Genomic DNA, 12375 nt, shown 5'->3' with positions numbered 1-12375 from the left:
ATGAATTGATGGTGAGTGACTATCACACACACCCTATATGAGATGTATCAGTGTACTAGTGAATATACGCATACACATTCTGAAATAGCATTATGAGCCTTGTGTAGACGATTTAGAAGAATACAATCAATACCAAGTTTATTTCAGTCTTCCTACTAAAGCACAGCAGCTAAAGCGTCAAAAGTGCTGACCAGCTGAAGCATCCAAAGCTAATTACATGAAAGTCCTACAGGTAATTATTACTTGACACCTAAAGGTAAAAGTGAGCTAATCACAAATAGTTCCATTGCAAGGGCGGAGGAAGTGATTGTAGATCAGAATCTAATGGGAAACCGTCATTGTCTAGGCAGGTCAAAAAATGAAGGCACCAACTCATGGAGTCTGAGAATCATGTTGTAGAGGAAATATTTTCTTAATACAGCAGGGAAAAATGCGTTTGGAGCTGGCCAGATCCAGAGATCCACTGAGATCATTGTGGTACAGAAAAGAGGGGAAACATTATTGAACTGAAAAATCTGTCAGGTTAAGATCATGAGTCAACTCAGCTCATTTATTAACAGTGTAATAAATTAACAGTGTAAGATTTTCCCTATCGGCATGCACAATCACTTTAGCTACTTTTGCAATAACCCGGACAATATAAGAGAAATGTATAAAGTGGAATTTGGCTCTATAAAGAGAGGAAAAAGACCAAATAAGCTGTGGGACAGGACGCGTGTGTTCACTAAGATGGCAAAGAACATCATCAGGAAGAAAACATGGCACAACTGGACGGTTCTCAGTGAAATATTAGAACATTGAAAAATTGTGCCGTTCAAAGCAACACACCACTATTAAGCAGCTAAAAAGGTGTAGCAGACAGAATGCACGTGCAAAGGCCGGAAGACATACATTATTTAGCCTTAACAGTTAAGAAATCAGAATGGAGGCAACAATTTTAGGCATGGATACAACCAAGTGATTCAACTATCCTGAAAGACGCATAGAAGATCCAGAAAAATTGGGAGCTAGGAGAGACTGGGGATGTGAGGTGGCGTACATAGAGAAGTTCTACAGAGAGTAAATTGGAATATAAATCTTACTAATTGGGGTATGGAGATACTTTGCATGCTGCTGAATAGCTCCAGTCCACAGATTTTAAGCAAGGAAATATGAAGTTCTTCCTGCCGAACTCATTATGAAATGCTGGTGTGTCTTTAAAGCTCTGGTCAGGGAATACGGAAGGCAGATTTTGTTGTTCTAATGAGAAAATGGATTTTGGAGGATTCCGAATAGTACCTGCTTTTCAGATACGGATGTTGCTGATCTTAAAATGGAACAGAGAAAATAGAACACTAGAAATAGTAACGATAAAGGAGTGGGATTATTGTAATGATTTGTATAGAGTGCGACTGGCTTTTATGGTACTTGGTGGACATACAGACAAGGATCCTACCTCGAGGAATTTACAATCTAAATGCGACCAGGAGCTGTGATGTTACTATATCACCTGCGTCAAAGCTTTCAGCTCAACCTATTGTGCGATCTTTATGATGGCCAATAAATTAGGTTACATTATTTTATCAACATTTATCCAGATATAGGAATGTGTACTGCTCTTGAAAGTAGATGTGGGGGCTTTCAGTGAATGCCTATGAAAGTAGAGGTCCTCATCCCCAGCAGTAAGCCTTTGGAAACAAGTAAAGCGAACAGTGCCAGCGAGCGGGGAAAGTGGGTTGAGTAGGAAGATCAAAAGGTCAAACACGTTGACTCTGGCTGAACATCTGAACCGGTGTAAGGGTTAGGAGTGAGGATGAGGTGGAGCTCTACATGGAGTCCACAGGGTGTGAGAGCTGCTGTAGGAGACCAGGCTCACCATGTACTGTGCCTATACCATTGAAGGGCACTGAGGAAAGAAGGGAGGGAGCTAAGTGACCAGGAAGGTCTTGCTGGTACAAATACTTGTGGCATGACTGTGAAAGTTGAACCCTGAAGGATGCACCAGAGAAGGAGACAGGGCGATTTGTGGGTGAATGGGCTTTTACCACCACTGTCAGAGAGAGGAGAGTAGACAGATAAGTGGGAGTACTAGCCCAAAGTGAGACTGAAGGGGAAATGCAGTAGGGGGTGCTGTAGCCGAGATCAAAAGGAGAGCAAAGGAAACGGTGACTGAACAAGATCAAAGACCTGGCTGATGACACTGGAGAGCCCCTAATCGTGAGCACTGGTGAATCATAGTACAAAAGGCAGCCTATATACCCTCATAAATGAGGACTGCACGTGATGATAGTGGAGGCTGGTAGTGTTTTAAATGTCAGTGGCCTGCAGCAGACTGGGCACTGCTAGCAAGACAGTGAATAGCTCTTTGTATGGGGAGGTATAGTGCTCTTCTCATATCCTTAAGGTAGATTTGACTCAGAGAATTGGGCCCCCTGTTGAGGTGTATGTTGGAGGGTGGGAAGGGAGGCTGAGTGTAGCTTGAAGAAGGGTCAGCATCAAGAGTTTAATGACTCAGTTGATGATGATCAGTACAACTTCATTACATCAGTGACTATCTCAGCGTTAATCACAGTGGTCCTACCAACCCACTCTCGAACCGGATTGAGGGGGACAAAATAGATGTGATAAAGGAAACGGATTTCCCCATTTACAAAAGGTTTGCATCATACACTGGACGATTCCCTGGGAGAGTCAAAGGAAGGGAAAAACGCATCTGAGTCTTTCCCGACTGTAAATAGTCATCAGGAATTGTATCTTGATGGCTGTTTCTGCTGATTGCCAGATGAAAGCGTGGGCGAGCGTAATATGCACTTGGCAATGCTCCTGTGAGGCTCAGGCACGGTGGAAGCTCATGTAGAAGGAGGTCTCCCTGTGCCTGCGAAACAGCAGTAGTTTTACTCTCTGGCTAAGCTAAGGGCAATTCTTAAAGACAGAAAACGGAGGCTTGTCCTACAGCGCCTTCTCCTGGACGAGAGGCCGGAAAACAAAGTGGTTACACGCACCCAGGGAGAAAGGCCTCCTGGTTTCTCAGGGACAGGTTCCCCAGTGAGACAGCTTTGAATGATCGGGGGCGGACGGCGGACACCGAGGGAGAAGGAGAGGGTCTGTGGGGAAAATGTTTTCTGAAAACTTGGCCTTTTTGACGTAGCCTAGATAAAGTCTGATGAGTTAATTCGCACTACTCAGATAAACACATAAAAATATCAGTTCTCCAAATGGTTTACAACATTACCACATAAATCAAGGGATACTACCTCTCCTCCTCTTTGATTTTTCTATATGCTGTATCCAAACGAAGTGATAAGCAAGAGTCCAGGGATCACATAACCCGCAGGGGCGGGTTCTTGCCCTTGTTTTCTAGGGTCCCAATGCTTATGCATGCCAACACTCATCGGAATTATAGTTTATTTTCGACACAGAAACTGAGAAAGCCGATGCAAAAGGCAGAATATGATTGTATAGCTTTGAAAGACAAAAAGATATCAAACATCTGGAAGGAATATGTTCATCTGCAAAAAAAAAAAAAAAAAAAAAAAAACTTCCTTGTACTTAGTGGCAGACTCTGCCAATTTATTCACTTTGAGTGGCACCTTACTCTTCGAGTAGTTCTATTGATTTCTGGCCTAATAAAATGCCAGGAGGAGAAAAAAGCATAGGACTGAAAATAACAAATAACTGATGTTTAAAATAAACCTGTCTCTTTCCTGACAAAGGAGTAAACGCCGGGGCACATTTTGCCAGCTACTCTGAAGGAGAACTCCCCATTGCAGGCAGTGCGGGATGCTGCTTTAAAGGTGATTACACTCTCTGGCCCAACGTCAGGTATAATAGGAGCCTTTGGAAAACAGCGAAAATGAAAGAATGTCCAACATTAGCAAATATAGAATCAAAAGCGCATTGGGCTTTTTTTCCATTTTTTTTCCAACTTGCTTGGGTTTATTTTTCAATTTTTAAAAATTTATTAGCCAATACCTGCCTATAGTGTAGATGGATCTATCTGTCTATCTATCTCTACACATACAATATAAACACCCATTATCAGAATGCACGTATGTATGCACAAACAGAGAGAGAGAGAGAGAGAACTAGAGAAAAATAACATCTTTCCTAATAATGAAACAGGTAAGAGTGCATACATAGATGTGAAACATTGGGCAGTTTTCCTTTTCATTAAAACCTGCCAAAATAAATTGTTCTTCTTCCCACCTTCACCTTTGCAAGCACTTGAAACCATTTTTCATGGGAGCTGATATAATCACCGGTTCCCTCTGATTGGCAAACTAAGTTCAGACACTGGAAATCACATGTTTCTTGGAGAATGTAGAACGCTTTTATTATTTTGTTATTTCCCCTTTTAGAATTAGAGATTTGAGATTCCTCCCTTTAACAAGCAAAATTGACAACGTGCATCAATGAAATATATTTTTGTTGTATCGTATCTACTTTGGTGATTCTTAGTACAAACTGTACCGAGCTGAATGGTTGAAATGTTTACTGTGCTTCATCTTTTCCTTTAACTTCCAGTTTTTTTCCTCTAACACTGCCAGCAGCATTCACTGCCGCACTGCAGTAGAGCAGTAAATACCTTTAACAGCTGCCTGCCAGCCAAGGAGTGAAATACTGTCTTTGTTCTGATTTTTTCTGCCCCAAGAGCTCATAAAGCAGTCCATGAGAAATATATTTCTTCGAGAAAACATGATTGGAAAATAAACAAATCGCTGGATTCTAAGGCTCAGGGAAAAAATCTTGTATTAATTTTTCCTATTAGGTGCTTTATGTTCGCATCCCCCCGCCCCCCAAGGATATTCACCAAGCATCTAAGGACACTCACTCAGCTCATTCATCTATGTTTTTCTTCTAGACAAAAAGTGAGGGAATTTACTTACAAAAATGAAGCATGGGCTATAACTTTATCTTTAAATATTAAACGAGTGTTAATGAGGTCTGGATAGCACGACTGGTTCCTGGTTGCAGTTTCCTTGATTATGGTTATTCTTTGCAGAGTGTACGCCATTAACGTCTATTTAATGAATCCTCTATTTCCTTTCAAAGATTAAATTAATTATAGAAATCAATATTCACATTGTACTTCTCACACCTGCTTCATGTTACATTATGAACACTTTGCAACCAAATAAATAGACACACAGATAAACACATATACTTTCTTTAAAATGTTTGCAATTTAGAAGCACACACACACACACAAACTTAGCAGCATGTGTGTGTTTGTGTATTTTAAGAACAGAAATATATCGAGAGAGGTACAGAGAATTGAATGCCGTCCCTTTTCGGAAAAAAGCCGCAAAGTACCAAAGAAACTGTTCAAAGGGTGTGTATATAAATACAAACCCATTATCCGTATATATAATATATACATGAGCATATTTTTAAAATTCGCCCTTGCAAAGTTATAGGGCATTCTCCCCACCCACCCAGAAGCTGCTAATAATTTGAAAACATTTTTAAGAGAGTGAATTTTACAAAATTTTAGAGTTTTATTACTAATCGACTGCATAATATTACCTATACTAATAACTATATCACATGAGGAGTCATTCTGAGAAACAAATTATTAGCTAATGCATATTTTTCCAATTGATATTGTAAATTGTTGCTGTGTCAGAAGTTATTTCCCCAACCTGTCCTTTTAAATCAAACGTAATTATGGTGTTGCGAAAGGAAACATATAAAGCACCAGAAACTTAAGAGTCTTCACTTTACTCTTTATAGCAAGCTTATGGGATAGTAGACCTATTGGAAGGCACACACAGTGAGGGATTGACACTGTTTAATTCTGAAGGCTTCAAAATAGCTGTCCTGAACCCAGTAGAATCCTTTCTATTTTCATAATCAATTCTGAATATTATATACAATGCTTATATTTGACATCATAAATGATTGCTTGTCACCTAAATAATGCTGTTGTAAAATGTTCTATGTATATATTATATAATATATCTTGACCTTTTTCCAGAATTGTAAACATTAGATGCAATACAACATTTCTATCACTGAGGATAAACAATTACATAATTATTATATATACATTTCAAAATATAGTTTGTAATAGGTAGATTATAAATATTTGCATAACACAGAAAATATATATTATTTGTGTATAATATCTATATATTTTTAAATTAATCTGTTTATAAAAGTATAATTAACTTATATATGTAATTTTACCATTTACAAATCGTACCGTTAGAACTGTTGTACTGCATTGCATTGCATTGTATTGTATTGTATGTTTACAACTCTAGAAATGGTATACGTGAGTACGTTTATGTGTATTCCTTGTATCAGTATAATACGTGGTATGCAATATATTAATAAAATAAAATCAAGACAATATAGATCTGGAAAAAAATCGACCTAGATAGCCCTGGAAAATTAAACACACAGTAGACAGTTACTACAAAGCTTCTTTAAATTCTGAAATATTCATTAACTTCAGAGTCTTATATTTTCATGATTATAAAATTCTGCCTTGTGATGAATAAAGCTAAGCAGCAAGAAATAATCAGATCACATACACATCCTTTATGGTTTGATATAATTAAAAGCATAGAGAGAAGAGTTGCTGTAAAATATTTATATTCAGTGTCAACGTCACTCGTAAATTGCTAACAGCATAAATCCAAAATAACTGAGAACTGATAGCATTATTCATCCAGGCTCAACACTGATAACTTTCATGTGTCATTCAGCGTTGCAAATTATTAATGACCAAAATTCTGGTCAGAAAAACACCTGTTAATCTGTAGTTATGCAAATGAATTCTATAATCTGGAGCACACTACAAAATCATTAGACTAAGCAATGCGTCAAAAAGCCCTTTATTGGAGCAAAGCAAAGAATATCACACACATTAAAATGTCTGTTCTCTATCTTTGAGTAGCGTACACTCTGCTTCAACTGAACTTCCTGCTTCGGCAGTCAGCAGAGTATTTTGATCACCTTCGCCACATTTTCCTAGAGCTTGCTCTTCGAGACAGCCCTTCAACAAGACCAAATACACCCCAATAAAAATAGTTTTGAAAGTGGTGCCTGCTTGTGGCTTAAAGAATCAGAAAATGCCTCTCAGACAGGTGACAAAACAGGCAGGGGCAGTTAGCAGCCACATTCAGTGCAGTTAGTGACCTAGACTCGAAGATATCTGAGTGCCTAAATGAATGCGACGGCTATTACTGTCCCGAACACTTTCTTTTATGACTTCTCAAGTCATCTGGTGGCGTCTGGGTTCTGGGGAGCCCTGTAATAAGGCAGAAATGAATGAATTCCTTACCCGCTTGCTGCACTGGAAGAAGGCAGGGGAGCCGAGGAGGATCGCTGTAATCCATTAGACTGGTTGGTAGCAATCCGAGCCGCATAAAATAAAAAGGCAAAAGACAATGGGGCTAACAGGTACAGGGAGAGAGCTCCGGGAGCCAGCCTGGCAGACTGGGACCTTGCCGCTCGGCAGCGAGATGCTCGCTTATGAGTCCTCAAAATAGCTGGAGGCTGACAAGGTAGCAGCCCGCAGGAATCGGGCGAGTTTTTTTTTAAAGAGCCCTGATCTAAAATGGATCAGTACACAAACATCATAGCGACTATAATACACCTCATCGGAGACAAAGGTTAGAAAAAGAGGGGTTGAGGCTCTCAGAAGGCAGAATGCAGGGGGAAATTCGCCAGGGAAATCAGGAAAAAGGCCATGAAAGCCATCACTGCCTGCACATGACCAGCCTCAGCCAATGACAAGCCCAAATAGGTCATAAAAAGGTCTATTACCAAGTTGTAAATTTTCTTCAAACAAAAAGGAATTTACTGCAATTCCTTGCGGATTTTGCACATACTGCTTACCAGCGCCATGTTTCTTTTGCCTGCTCTCTCTCTCCCTCTCTCTCTCTCTCTCTCTAGCTTTATTTCCTGTCTTTCCCCTATTTTCCGTGGCATGGCAGATCATCTGTGCAATCTGACTTGGTCGTGTAATCAACCCCGCTGAAGAGTCGCACTCCCAGGCAGAGAAGTTATGGAAGAAAATGCAAAAGAAATCCGGGTTTGTTTGAAGCGTGCTTATTTCCACAAAAACACAAGCCTGCGTCCTAAAGTCTCTGGAGTCCTCCCAGAAGTTCTGGTGCCAGCGCTATACAAAGGGGAGATCCCTTAGATTCCCTACCTGTTATCTAAATTTCTTGGTTTTCATATACCAGGAGTGTTGGAATTTATTCCTAATCCGTTTTTTAATTTATGTAATTTATATTTTCCCCAAACAAAAAGAAACAGAACTGCTTTAGCGCCCCTACTGAACTGAAGCTCACTGATAGCCTACAAATAAACTGAGCTGGAATAATTTCTTCCTAACTAGTCTCAAATTTTTAATGCACACAGGTTGCTCAGTGGCTTCTTTAATTCGAAGGTGGAATCTTCCACGTTGTTTAACTGTTGTGTGTTTTTTCCATTTTTACGTGAGTTTAATTAACCCGTTTGTATCTGGAGAAAACAGCCATGTGTATGACATTTGCCGCTCAGAAAAAACTTTGATTTCTTAAAAATTGTCCCTGGACCTACATATGCAGATCGGAGCAAAACCGCCAGACATTCCTGGGTGTTTCCTCTTCACGTTTTGACATTAGGACATTGCTACGAATCCTCCCCTATCAGCATCCAAGATAATTGTGCAAACAAATGGAAAAGAGAGTTTACAATAAAGTATCCTGAAATATATACACCCCCTTCTTTAATATTCTACATGAGTGAATTACAGGTGAGCAAAGGGACATCGAAATGAATGTCACACAAGTGCAATACACACAACAACGTCCATGCATAGAGGTATCAACAGCAGTGATATTTTGTAATTCACTCTTGTAAAGCACAGATGTTGAAAATTGAAATTAAATCGCACAAATAAAAGGTGCCATTTTCATAAACTGCTCTTGGGGATTTGTTTGAATTGGCGCTGCATCCACTAGCTCATCGAAAACACTTTTCATTGTTTTCATTGTAAATCACAGGACCCAGATTTTACGGGGCTGTATGTTGTCACACTGTGGGCCATTTTGTGCCATCGATGTATTTAGCGGAATTCCACACTGATATCCGAGAGCCAAGGGTACGAAATAGCATTATAAACTCACAAAGCCAAAATTAAAAGTGTTTTTGGGGGCCCCTTTCCCCAAGAACGAACGAGATGGATATACTCTGGGGTAATATTGCTAGCCCACTGCAAATAAATTGTACAGAGTGCGTGGACGTTAGTTCCTTTTCTTTGCTGGTAACCTGTTTATACACCTCTCTAGAAAAACATGCGAACAAGCAATTTTTAATAGATATTTGTATTTTATTCTCTCTGCTTTGAAAAATAGATTTATTTTAGAATCAAATATTTGTCCACAAAAGTCTTCATCCAGATTGATACATATCAGTGGGATAAATAGCCACTTTAAAAAGCAAGATTCGGGTTTATAGACTACGGTAGTCATTGGTACACTAGTTCAGACATTCCTGGCCTTTCAAAATGGCTTTCCCTGTGACAGGATTTTCCTACATATAATTTAGTCAAGCCAGTTTTGGTCCGGAGGAAAGATGTTCATGTTGTCTCCGGTCAGGGAGTATATTTTTACCCCTGATATTAAAAAAAAAAAAAAAAGAAAAAAAGAATATATTTTCTGTTTCCGAATATCAGGTTGCCTGTAAGTCTACATTACCAAATCACACAGCCTTTGCTGACACTAGGGGGGTACTGGTGTATTTATGCAAATTCATGCAGCAAAATGTTTGCTTCATGGATTTTCTGCAGTTTCCACACGTTTAGGAGTTTTAACCAAGTAGGAGATCAAACTTTTCACCTTTATAAAATAGATCAGAACAATAGCTTTGCTTGAATCGCTCTCCTTCAAGGCTGTTTTCTTTAGATGAGGTTCAGTCTGAAGTATACAAGTGCACCGGAGTAAAAGAAACCAGTTAACCTGAATTTTATAAATCCTTGCCCAGTGCCTCTCTTTAGGCCATATTTCACACCTCCTTAGATCGTGTCAAATCCGGGAAAACTGCACTGCGTTCAGTGGAATTACTATGGATTTTCAGGTTTCAGAGCAGCAGCCGTGTTAGTCTGTATTCGCAAAAAGAAAAGGAGTACTTGTGGCACCTTAGAGACTAACCAATTTATTTGAGCATAAGCTTTCGTGAGCATCCGATGAAGTGAGCTGTAGCTCACGAAAGCTTACGCTCAAATAAATTGGTTAGTCTCTAAGGTGCCACAAGTACTCCTTTTCTTTTTATGGATTTTCAGCGAAGCAACTGAGATTGGAATTTGTCCCACTAATACAGTTCTCACTCCTGGCGGATCCTGCACCACTGAATCAAAGGGAGCAGGATCGGGGCTTGTCTGAACTAGCAGTTTGGTCTGAGCAAACAGCGCAGCGCAGGGCTGCACACAAATTGGGCTGAAGTGTGGGCCATTTCAAAACCCCCCTACACCCTCCTCCCCCACCCCAGTATACATTACAGGCAACTGGTATTTACACAATTTTAGATTTCTGCTTCCGCGAGGACACGTTTGTTTATCAACCAGATAATTTAAGAGCGGGAAGCCATTTGTTGCACCACTGAGCGCGTTCCTGTGGTTTCTTTGCACGAAACATAATTCATGTAATGTGGGAGGGACTGTGGGGAGGAGAAGGTTCTAAGCAAAATCTTGATGGAGACTATGAAATAGAAATCTTCAGCAGACAAGGATTATTTTCACTTGGTCCGATCAGATCATGAGAAATATCATGCCTGGGGGAGAAAAATAGTATTTTCTCTATCAGAACAAAAAGATATCGAAGCATTATACTAAAGCAGGGGGACTTGCTTTTTGATCAAGTTTGCAACTGCCTCTCAAGCAAAAGCACGAGTAGCATGGTATACTTTTCTTATGAGATCCTGGGGACCTTACGCCTTTTTGGAGAGATCCCTTCACATCGCCTGTTCTAAATATAAGCATTTTCCTCTGGGCTGTTTTATATTTCTAAATTTCAGGATTAATGAGACTACACGATACCAATCCCCAAGGGTTTTTTTTTCAAACAGCCCCACACGAAATGAGAGAAAACCAAAAATCAGAAATATACAGGTAGCTTTGTTTAGGGGTTAAAAGGGCCTTTCCCTTTTCGTTTGTGCTTATCTCGATCTGCACTGGTCTAGGGCCGTATCCTGCAAAGATTTACTTAGTTGAATAGCTTTTATTCATGCTTCCAAACCTAGTAGACACAAGAGTACTCATGTGAGTAAAGAATACTCAGATGAGTGAGGTTTAGCAGGATAGGAGTCCTGTGTTTGGCTGCGTTTTCCTTTAAAGATAAAATAAAAGTATACCTGTCCAATAGCATCGTGCGGTTATGTGCCAGAGACTGAAATAGTTGATGGATAAGATTTTTGAAACCTGAAAACTCTTAATTAAAACTGGATTGTCATTTAGCAGTATCATATATATGTCTATACAAATTCCCCTTCTTACTAAATGAAAAAATGGAAATAAACTTTATTACCCTGCTGACGTTGATGTTCTGTAGCATTACAAAGACGTATTATTGTGGAAATGCAGACAGTACATGCCTAACTAAAGCGATCTACATTTTATGAAATAGTCAGAGATGTGTTCTACTATTTTGAGTTCTGATCACAATATTCATTTGCAAGAGGCATTGCTGTTTTCAAGAATAACAGTATGAAGACGTATGGACTGCATCACTGGGGGAAAAAAATCAAGATGGATCAAACGATTTTACTAGGCCCACACGGATAACACAAATAAATATGGCGACCCTGCAATAAACAAATATTGTAAAAGGTAAATAGACCAATAACATGCAATTCATGAAAATTACAACAGCAGCTGAAAATGAAAATACGAGGAAAATTCATGGTGAGATGAATGGTTTCTAAGTAACTGTGAAACAGTAGCAGTGTTGGAGAGTTAATGGGCATGGACCAGATCCTGCATTACCTGTGCACCCCAAATGCCCAATGACTTCAAGAGACTAAGTATCAAAGAAATGCAGGAACAGGCCTTCTGAACTATATCACCGGCCTTTCAAGTATTAATTCAATAGACGATTTAATTGTCACAAAGTTCTCTCTCTCAAATTAACTATGGCAAAAAAGTAAAAGTCTGCTACCATTGAAATCAATGACAAGCTTCCATTGACTCAGCCAGAACAAGATAAAGCCTATTTAAAAACAAATAGCAACCAAAACAACAACAATCTTGTGGCTATCGCAGTTTCCATAGACTTCAGGTCACCTGTTCTTTGTCTAAAAGAATGCCGTTTTTCGGCTGTGCTCCTTAAGACTTCGACTTAAGCTCTCCCAGCTATACCATATATAGTGAGAAACGATGAAAGGAAAAAAGTTACCGTAATTGCA

The sequence above is a fragment of the Eretmochelys imbricata genome, chromosome 11 (assembly GCF_965152235.1).
Source record: "Eretmochelys imbricata isolate rEreImb1 chromosome 11, rEreImb1.hap1, whole genome shotgun sequence".
NCBI classification, from domain to species: Eukaryota; Metazoa; Chordata; order Testudines; family Cheloniidae; genus Eretmochelys; species Eretmochelys imbricata.
Note: the sequence above shows the minus strand (reverse complement) of the source record.